Raw genomic sequence first — 12037 nt, forward strand, 5'->3', positions numbered from 1 at the left:
TAGACTTATTCCCGATTTTTCTATTATATCTGTAAACTGCTCTAATAATTTTAAATGTTCTTCTTTGGTTTTTGTATATAATAATATATCATCTATGTATACTATGCAATTAGATAATTGTTTAAAATAATTATCCATAAAATGTTGATATCTACCTGGTGCATTTTTATATCCAAATGGTAATACGTTCCATTCATAAAATCCTTGTGGTACCGTAAATGCGGTTAATTCTTTAGATTCTTCTTCTAGCTTTAGGTGGTAAAATCCTGATTTACAATCGAATTTGCTAAAATAATTATATCCTTGTATTTGTCTTATTTTTAATATCTTATTTGGTATTGGATAATTATATGTTATAGTTTTTGCATTTAAATTTCTATAATCAATTACCATCCTACTTTTTCCTCTTTTTTGTTCACTATGTTTATTTACTATAAATGCTGGACTATTATGTTTACTATTACTTTTTTTGTATATATTGTTTTTCTAATAATTTATCTATGTGCATTTTAAATTCTTTTAAATCGTCAAAATTATATGTTAATGGTTTTTGTGTTATTATGCTATTTTTATCTATTAATTCAATTTTTATAGTAGTTTTATGTTTTTCCCATCCTTTTGATGGATCTTCACTATATAATTGTTCTAATTTTTTCTGAATTATTTCTATTTTATTTATTGAAAATATAGTTATTTCTGTTTTATTTATCGAAAATACGACTAGTTCTATTGTATCTTCAGTATTTTTTATATTTTTTAACTTTTGTGTAATTTTTTCACTTCCTTTTATACAATCAGTTTTCTTTCTTATTTTATTATTAACTCTTTTTGCTCTTATTTTCTGTTTACATGGTGTTGTAAACCACCAGTCTGTTTTGGTTATTATATGTGGGTATAATTTATCTAAGAATGGCATTCCTAAAAGTATATCTTTTGATGTTAGTTCATAATTATAAATTTCTTCTATTGTTAATATCTTATCCCATACTTGTATTTTTACATTCCTAGCTTTATAAGTAATTAGGCAAAAAAATATTATTCTTAAGTGTTTTTTCTTTACTTGTTCATCACTTGCTTGTTATTCCCACTCTGTGGTGTTCTTAAGTTGGGGGGAGGTACCTGTAACTTTTGAATGAGACAATAGAATTATTATTAACATAAAATTGTGTTTCGTAGAGTGTTAAAGCTAAGTAGAAAAATTATTTTTATTTATGAATATACTATTTACAAAATTAAGCTTGTTTGCAATCATGCAATTTATTTTCGAATTTTGACCAATAAGTATTATTTTAAGTTAATGGAGTAGTTTTATTATGATGGTACAAAATGATTGTTAAAGGTAGGAACTAATTATGAAAAATGGCTATCTATGTGTTGTGCCCTTGAGGGGGGCCTATACGTGATGCAGTTGTTGAAATTGAGATATGATGTGATATGTGTGGGTAACGCCCCAATTTTCTGAATCGGATTGCTACACGGTGCCCATGATCCCAAGGGACCACAAGCTAACCCATGATTGATATCTGTACCTGTATACTATAATATATGACGTAATAATGCGGAAAACATGAACAATGGGCCATAAGGTTCAATTGCATAGAATATCTGACAAATCATAACATCCATATGGGGTAACGAATACCCAAAACAACTGAAATCTGAATCAAATCTGAGCTAAATCTGAAACCTTCTAAATACTGTCTAAATAAGGAGTTGAAGGAACATGTCTCCAACTAACTCCGGCTAGCAAAACTGAACTAAAACAATAAATGAAATAAATAATATTGTCCTCGAATGGATGAGGACTCACTGTAACTCTACTGCTGGAATGTTATTGCTACTGCTGATCTGGAGCTCGTATCTGTGAACCTATGGTGTAATATGAAAGAAAGCACCATAGTGCAAATGCGTCAGTACAACTGGGAGTACTGAGTATACGAGTGAGGTAGGTAAATGTAAAAGGGTTTACATACATGAACGATGCTAACTGGCTGATTGATATAAACGTAAAACTGCAAACATGCATATGTAGTAAATGAGATCGTGATTACGTAATATCTAGATCTGGACACTAATACGTGATCTACTGATATATAGCATGATAGATAATGAAATTCTGAAAACATAGATGACTGTGTCTAATAGTCCTGAATCTAATGAAACTATCTGTGTTCCGTTCTATAACTGAATTGACTGTATCTGACAGTCCTGATATACTAAAATCTGAAGAACTATCTGAGTTCTTTTTACTGAGTCTAGGACTGAAACTGCGGGAGGTAGTTTTTTGACTGACATGCCCCAACAACGCATATAGCTAAGTTGGGGTCCAATCTCGGCTCCGACTGGAAGGGTGCCAATACCGCGCCACTGGTAAGGACAGCTGTGAGTGACCCTTATCTGGCAGGTACTCAAAATTAGAAAAATGGGAATCCTAAACTGACAAGTTAAGTCACCTCATCTGGCAGGTTAAGATGTCTCAACCTACACTGGCTAAGTAGTTCTGAAACACAAGGATGACTGCTAAGAATCACACCCTAAACTGGCAGGTGAGTTCCCATCCTTGGGTTCACTCGGTGCTAACTTCTACTCTCATTTGAAGAGACTGAACATGATTTAACTGAATGTACATAGACTGAGTAACTGACTACCGTTGACTGATAGAATAGTACTACCATCTGATAATTAACTGAGATCATGAGATTTCTGAGATTTCCTGAGTCACACGACTGACTGAGTTCTATAGATCATTGCTTGACTGAGATTATCATGATAACATGACATGGCTCTAGGCACACAACTGTATTTTTTTTGGGTACAAGTACCCCAAGAATCGATGGAGGAAGACTGACACACATGACTGACTTGATCGTAAGAGTAGAGTCCACAATTTACAATATCATAACTAGGGGATTTCACACTAAGCATAGTTCTCAACATCTTACATAGGGGAGGGAAATTCATACAACATGTATATACTTGTATAGCCTCAATATCATGCTCAATCCATATCACAACAACAACGCATATCAATCACGTGGAATTCATGTGAAATCATAAAGCGTAGAGCATGGACTTGTAATTTAAGCACTATTAAATCATAGGACATGAATTCTCTCATCCTAGGCATATTATCAAACACTTTGCATGCATTATTTTAGCTTAAGTGTGTTCATGAATTTCACCATATTAAGCCACATAAAGATCATGGGTTTCAACTAACAAACATATATACTTCATGAAAACACCTTTTGATATCATCTTGAAACTTAAACAACAATTATCAACATGTACATGCTCATATCACAACAAGACAATCACAAAATAATATTTAAAACATGGTTCTTGAGCTCTATGAACGAAATGGATCCATAGATGAACACTATGCATACCTGACTCAAGGTTCTTGAAGTTTTTGAACTTGAAGGATTTGAAATCATTTGATTTTTGAAGAAGATTGGGTCTTGTTCTTGGAGATTAAATTTAGAGAGAAACCCTAGTTTTTGTTTGTGAAATAATAATGAGCAAAATGGCTGAATTCGAACTCATCTAGGTATATATAGGCGAGTAGTAAGTGATCAAATACCCTTATTAAAATGGCCTGGAAATAAACTGAATGTGGCGTGTGACGATCTGACTGACGTTCCGTCATTTTGACCTTCATACGTGGACCAAAAATGGGGTTCACTGGATAAGAGTTGACGGCCTGGATGACGGTCCGTCAAAAATCTGATGGTCCATCAACTCGTCCATCAATCCTTATCCAGAATATGGCCCTACTGCCTTAGCTGTGACGGTCAAAGTGGCGGTCCGTCACTTGTTTGGCGGTCCGTCAACAAGGACGTCGCACCTGGGCGTTTTGGTCAGCTCTGAGTAAAACATCCATAACTTTCTCGTCTGGTGGCGGATTTGGACAAAATTGGTATTGTTAGAAAGTTAACTCAATTTCCACGTGATAGAAAGTAGAAATCTCAAAAAATACCATGGTTATAAAAATAGATTTGTATTTCAAAGAAAGTAATAGAATCCTTGATATGATTTCTAGCTAGGAATAAGCATGGGTATTACAATATCTCCCCTTTGAGAACATTTGTCCTCAAATAAGACTGACTAAGAGGGAAAATAATAAATGAACATGAGTGACTGAGACATGACTTCATGACTGACATGCTAAATATACTGAACTCATGCACATCTGATATATGTCTAATTAGTAGATGAATGCGTAACTCAGTGTTCTGATAAACTGAGTTTCTCAAGACGAGAATGCATAGCGGATGCTTGATTTTATATCTGAACTAATACATAAACGCATGACAGAGTATGAAATGGTAGTAGATAACACGTTTATAATGGGAACATGAATATAAAACTGAATAAGCATAAGGTGAACTACTACCTTGATCTTGATCTGAATTGGTGGAGAAGAGGTAAAGATACTTGGTACGCATATATGCTTCTGCTTCCCAAGTAGCTCCCTCGACAAAATGATTTTGCCAAAGAACCTTAACTTGAGGGACCTCTTTGTTCCTCAATTGATGAGTCTGATAGTCTAAGATTTCGACTAAAATCTCTTTATAAGAGAGACTGTTCTGAATATCAACGCTCTGAATAGGGACTACAACTGTGATAATGCTCAACTTACACTTCAATTTGGTGCAAGGCGATCGTCGTCAATATATTTACCCAATATGGAGTCGGGGTCGAATCCACAGGAAACAATGTCAGTGGTGATTAAGCTAATTTGAAGCTATAGCTACAAGTTCAATTCAAACAAACGGGATGAAAATATAAAAGTGAGATGGGGTTTTTATGAGTTAAACAAAAGTTAACATCTTAACTTGCTTCAGAACTCAAAACTAAGATTTTAATTGTTCAAGTCAATGATATAGAGAAACTAGGGTTGTTATCACTATGACTATTAATCTCCATTGAATAATAACTGTTCATGATTCTCGTGATAGGTGGGAACAACAAATTATCCCTACCGATGATACTATCTGACTTATCTCTTGACCTCACCAGATAATTTATTATCTAATTCTCTCAAACTTAGATAACATATCTATTTCCAATCGGATGTTATCTCAGGTAGATTGATCCAGTTACAACATCAATCATTAAACAGAAGGTTGGTGGCTTCCGAGTCCCTGTTGATAATTCATGACCTCTAGTCTATTTCTTAGTTAGAAGCAAATAAAACCTAAAGCATAACCTAATGTTTGCAACCAATAGATTCAAGTTAAAATAACGAAATTTTAAGACGTTCCCACAATCACTCAAACCCTCATCCAACTATTTAATCAATGAAATAATAATCATAGATCCCACAACCTTAGTTGTGGGTTTTAGTTGCTCATAAGATAGAAAGAGATAACAAAGATTGAATTCATAACATAATGCAAGTGAACTTAAAAAAATGAAATTCAAAGTTGTTTCTTCTTCAAGTACAATAAGAATTTTCCACAACTAAATCAAAGGATGGAAAATTGAATTCTAAGTTAAGAGAGTCAAAAACAAGTGAACTCCCCTTTACTAAGTTACAAGATGTCAAGAGCTACTTCCAAAGTTATGAATGAAACCCTAAAGGCCGCTATTTATAACCGTAACTTAAGACAAATTTGAAATTAATTAGAAAACCCTAAACTATGCCTTAAATACTTCAACCTAATTATGAAAATAAAATAACTAAGTAAATAAATTCTCGAATTAGGTGACGCCACGTCAAGGGTCTGACGCCTTATCACAGTGGAATCAAATTAGCTCTAGTTGTCTTCAAGTTCTGTCTAAAGCTAACGATGTTGCTGACGCCGCGTCATGGATTTGGTGGCATTTCAATGTTGTCGTCAGATGTCTTCTCCTTTTTTTAATTCTCTGCTTAAAGCTGACGCCCTTATTGATGCCTTATCACAACTTTGATGCCACATCACCAATGTCGTCAGAACTGCTTCTCAGACTGAAATTCCCTGGTTAAGGCTGACGCCAATGCTAATAGCCTATCACAAGGTTGATGGCATATCACGGTTGTCGTCAACCATATTTTTAGCTTTTTTTGCTTAGATTTCAGCTCTTTTGCTCCATTGTTATTTATTTTCATGCATCTTGACTTTCCTACAAAATCTTAAGAAATAACATCAAAAACACCAATAATTACTTGAGAACTTATAAAAAGTTACACTACCCAAACAAGTAAACAACTAGCAATGCAACAGATGTGCCCTTACAACAAAGAAGTTCCTCCTCACTCATATATGAACTCACTCATGTCAATGCAGAGACGGTCAAGAGACACTCACTCTCAGAAAGAAATTCCAATCAATACATGTCAAATACCATATACTTGCCCTTATTTTCATTACCAAGGTGTCCAGACAGGTAAGTTAGGATCACTATAGGTTTTTTCTCCAGCTTGTAATATAGTCTAAGGGCTGGTGCGATATTCAATGACATTTAGAGTGACTAAGCCTCCTTGGCACTACCTTAACTTTTGGGGTTCACTTATTAACCTTTTTATTCTTTTTCTTCTTTTCTTAATCACACATTATTCAGGGTGGATGTGGCTTTTCTTTTTCATTCTTTTTTTTCTTATTCTTCTTCCACACCACCCAACTTTTTATTCTTTTTCTTTTATTCTACCTTTCTTCATACCTAATTTACATTACGCACCCCTATAATAGCGACCCTCAACTTAGGTTGTTTACCTAAGTCAAGATGCACAGTGTCCAAGGAGGACTAGGGCCAAAATAGGTTCACTATGATCTAAATGGGAAGGTGATAGGTATCATAGAAAGAAATGGCCAATTCAGGCTCAAAATAGGGATCAAGAGATATCGTGCATACAGGGAAGGTCATTTAGGCTAAAAAGTGACTTAAAAATCAAAACAGCCTATGATTCTTTCCTAACCCCAATCTTTCAACCAAGGTAAGACTAACTGGGCAAGTTCTAGATTCAACATACACAGGGAATTGAGTAAGACCTCTCACACATATGGCACAATGGTACATCACAAGCTACTACCCATTCGGTTCATGTAATTGTTAGCAGTGATTATCATGTCCCTAGTACTAATGCCATAAAAAGATTCACAGTAGCCATATATAAATGCATATCACATAGTTATAAAACAAACCAACAGAGAGGTGTTTATCAGTCTTAAAAATCAACAAAAATATGTCAACTGCTCTAGATACTTATTTTTCTCTAGTTAACTACAACACATCACAAAACAAATACAATACGCCTAAACATGACCGATCTACTAGGAACAAGACTCTGGGGAAAAGAGGCACGACAATAAAAACCCCAGGAGGACATCACACCCACAAGTAGCCCCACCCTCAACTTAATATCATGCAGTGTTCCCAATGCATTAATATAAAACAAGAGAGTTAGAAAAATACCTATGGCACCATGGGTGCGAAGATCTGATGTCAATCATACAATACAAATACAAACAACAAAATACCTTGGGTTACCTCCCAAGAAGTGCCTAATTTAGTGTCGCGGCATGACCTAACTCAGCTTTTTCATCCATCCTGAGGATATGAACTTCACCCCAATGTAGAGTCCATCTTCTTGCCTCACTCATAGAGAGGTAGTACAAAGATTAAAAAGCCGAGTAATGGATGATGCATGGCAAACAACTCAACTTTAAAGTGAGGTGTGTTTTTGTGTTGCTTATCAAGTGTAAAATAAAGAATATAGGATTCTTGTTCCTCATCTTCACAGTCTTCTACTATTTTAGATGATTTAACAGACAAGATATCATCTAAACATAATGTGTAAAAATGCTTCAAGTGTGGCCTAATAAATCCTACTTCAAAACTTACAATATCCTCTACACACTCACTTTTATTCATCTTCTCAACATTTTTACTTTGAATTGGGATAGAGTCTTCATAAGAGATTGGCTTGGCTTCTTCTTTTACCTCTAGCACCATTTCCTTAATCTTGGTATCATCCCTCATGGTTGGCTCAGTTGGTTGGAAAATCTCTAATAGTTGATCAACATCAAGCTCATCATCAATATAGGAATCTTGCTCTTCATCGTCACACTCTTTCATTATATTAAATGATTCCACAGACAAGATATCATCTAAACATAATGACGAAAAGTGTTTTGGATGATTGACCTCAATATCCATCTCTTCAATCCTTTCTCTTCCCTTATTAAATGCCCTAATGTCTTGACGTATGTCACATATGGTATCATTCGTTGTGTCTATACGATCCAACATTAGTTTAAGCATATCTTCAATGTCATTCTTTCCAGTGCTGCGTTTTTCTTTTCTTGACCATAAAACCTATCATACTCATAAGAAGAACTAGAACTTGGGTTAGCACAATAGGGGGAGGGGAATTTGAGAAATCACTCCAATGTCCATCTTGACCACTACATAAAGAACAATTATACTCCCGGTAGGATGGAGATAGTGCACACATCTCTCTCCAGGGAGCATATCTACAATCTTGCCAAAAGTGGAGTCCATCACAATATGGACATGGATCATCCAGATAAGATTTCCAACCATCACACTTACATTCATTCCATGATGCCTTAGTAAGAAATAAACAAAAATAAAAAAAATCTACCTAACACAAGAAACAAAGAAAATCACAAACAAATATTTACAAGTTTGAATTCAAGCAAGTAAGCTAAAATTCCAAACTAACTCAATACGCCAAATTGTTTCCCAGCAGCGGTGCCATTTTTGATAATGCTCAAATTACACTCGTGAATGGATGTAAGCGATCGTTGTCAATATAAAACCCAACTAGGTTGGGGTTGAATTCCACAGGAAATAATGTGAGTGGTGATTAAGCTAATTTAAAACTATAGCTACAAATTCAATTCAAACAAATGGGGCAAAAATATAAAAGTGAGATGGGGGTTTTTATGAGTTAAACAAAAGTTAACATCTTAACTTTCTTCAGAACTCAAAACTAAGATTTTAATTGTTCAAGTCAATGATGTAGAGAAACTATGGTTGTGATCACTATGACTATTAATCTTCATTGAATAATAACTATTCATAATTCTCGTGATAGGTGGGAACAACAGATTATCCCTGCCGATGATACTATTTGACTTATATCTCAACCTCACCAGATAATTTATTATCTAATTCTCTTGAACTTAGATAACATATCTATTTCTAACCGGATATTATCTCAGGTAGATTGATCCAGTTATGGAATCAATCATTAAACAGAAGGTCGGTAGCTTCTGAGTCCCTGTTGATAATTTATGACCTCTAGTCTATTTCTCCATTAGAAGCAAATAAAACCTAAGGCATAACCTAATGTTTGTAACCAATATATTCAAGTTAAAACAACAGAATTTCAAGACGTTCCCACAATCACTCAAACCCTAATCCAACTATTAAATCAATGAAATAATAATCATAGATCCCACAACCCTAGTTGTGGATTTTAGTGGCTCATAAGATAGAAAGAGATAACAAAGATTGAATTCATAACTTAAAGCAAGTGAACTTACAAAAGATGAAATTCAAAGTTGTTTCTCCTTCAAGTACAATAAGAATTTCCCACAACTAAATCAAAGGATGGAAAATTGAATTCTAAGTTAAGAGAGTAAAAAACAATTGAACTTCCCTTTACTAAGTTATAAGATGTCAAAAATTGCTTCTAAAGTTATGAATGAAACCCTAAAGGCCGCTATTTATAACCGTAACTTAAGACAAATTTGAAATTAATTAGAAAACCCTAAACTATGCCTTAAATACATCAACCTAATTATGGAAATAAAATAATGAAGTAAATAAATTCTCGGATTAGGTGACGCCCTAGCTGATGCCACGTCAAGGGTCTGACGCCTTATCACGGATGGTCTCAGATTAGCTCCAATTGTCTGTAAGTTCTGTCTAAAGCTGACGATGTTGCTGATGCCGCATCACGGATCTGACGGCGTTTCACTATCGTTGTCAGATGTCTTCTCCTTTTGCTAATTCTCTGCTTAAGGCTGACACCCTTATTGACGCCTTATCACAACTTTGACGTCATGTCACCAACGTCATTAAAACTGCTTCTCATACTGCAACTCCCTGGTTAAGGCTAACGCCAATGCTGAGAGCTTATCATAAGGCTGACAACTTATCACGATTGTTGTCAGCCATGTTTTCATCTCTTTTTGCTTAGATTTCAGCTCTTTTGCTCCATTGTTATTTATTTTCATGCATTTTAACTTTCCTACAAAATCTTAAGAAATAACCTCAAAAATACCAATAATTACTTAAGAACTTACAATTATTTCAAGTTAAAAAGTCTTAAATGTGCTATAAAAATCTAGCATATCAAACTGCTAGGTCACCTACGCACTTCTTGAGCAAGGATACATGGAAGACCAGATGAACTGAGGCTAAATCTGAAGGCAATTCGAGATCATAAGCTACCTTGCCTAAATGACTGAGAATCCTGAAGGGACCGACATAGCGTGGACTGAGTTTCCCTTTCTTGTCGAACCTCTTTACTCCCTTCATGGGAGAGATCTTGAGATAGATATAGTCATCGACCTTAAACTGGAGATCCTTTCCACGAACATCAGCATAAGACTTCTGTCAGCTCTGAGCAGCCCAGAGTCCCTCTCTGATCAACTAAACTTTCTCTAAGGCATCGAAAACCAAGTCAGGACCTATAACTGAGGCCTCACTAACTTCAAACCAACCAATTAGATATCTACACCTCCTGCCATAGAGAGGTTCGAATGGATTTTAATACTGAAATGATAGGTATTGTTGTATGTAAACTCAATCAAAGGCAAGTGGTCATCCCAACTTCCCTTGAAATCAATTACACACGCCCTTAGCATATTTTTAAGAGTCTGAATGGTCTTTTCTTCTTGACCATCTGTCTGAGGATGAAAGGCTTTACTGAGATGGACTTGGGTACAAAGACCCTTTTGGAATGCTTTCCAGAAGTGAGAGGTAAACTGGGTACCTCTGTCTTAAATAATAGATAATGGAACACCATGTAATCTGACCAACTCCCTAATATAGAGTTTTTGCATAATCCTCTATTGAATATGACATATGAATTGGAAGGAAATAAGCTAGCTTGGTCATCTTGTCTATAATAGCCCAAACTGAATTATGCTGATGATGAGTTCAAGGCAAAACCGTCATGCAGTCCATGTTCACTTTTTTCCACTTATAAGTAGGAATGGTGAACTCCTTCATGGGTCCACTAGGCTTCTGATGCTCTATCTTAACTTGCTGACATGTAGAGCACTTAGCCACAAACTCTGCAACATCTATCTTCATCCCACTCCACCAATAGATTTCCCGCAGGTCACGATACATATTAGTGTCCCGTGGATGAATAGAGTATCGTGCACCATGTGCTTCTGCAAGAATCCATTGCTTTAAGTCATCTACACCTGGAACGCACAAACGACCCTGAAAATGAAGAACCCCATCTCCCCCTTAGGAGAAAACCTGTACTCTCTGATTCTAAACTGACTCATTTAGCTTAACAAGGATAGGATCCCTGTCTTGCTTTTCTTTCTCCTCATAAACTAGAGATGACTCTGAACTACTCTAAACACATACATCACCCTCTGAAGAATCGACTAAACGAACACTTAGTATGGCGAGCCGATGGATTTTCTGAGCTATCTTTTTCTTGTTGTCCTACATGTGAGAAACACTACCCATGGAGAGTCTACTGAGAGCGTCACCCACAACGTTGTCCTTTCCTAGATGGTAAAAGACACATATCATAATCTTTCAAAAGTTCTAACCACTTTCTCTGACGAAGATTAAGATCTTTCTGAGAAAATACATACTGGAGACTCTTATGATCCATGAAAACAACTACATGAACTCCATATAGATAATTCCTCCAAATCTTTATGGTAAATACTACGGCTACTAACTCAAGATCATTAGTAGGATAATTCTTCTTATGGGGCTTTAACTGTCTGGAGGCGTAGGCTATGACCTTACCATGCTGCATAAGAACACAACCTAAACCCACTCTGGACGCATCACAATATACCATGAACCCATCTGAACCATATGG

Source organism: Capsicum annuum, chromosome 11 (assembly GCF_002878395.1).
Source record: "Capsicum annuum cultivar UCD-10X-F1 chromosome 11, UCD10Xv1.1, whole genome shotgun sequence".
In the NCBI taxonomy this organism is placed as follows: Eukaryota; Viridiplantae; Streptophyta; class Magnoliopsida; order Solanales; family Solanaceae; genus Capsicum; species Capsicum annuum.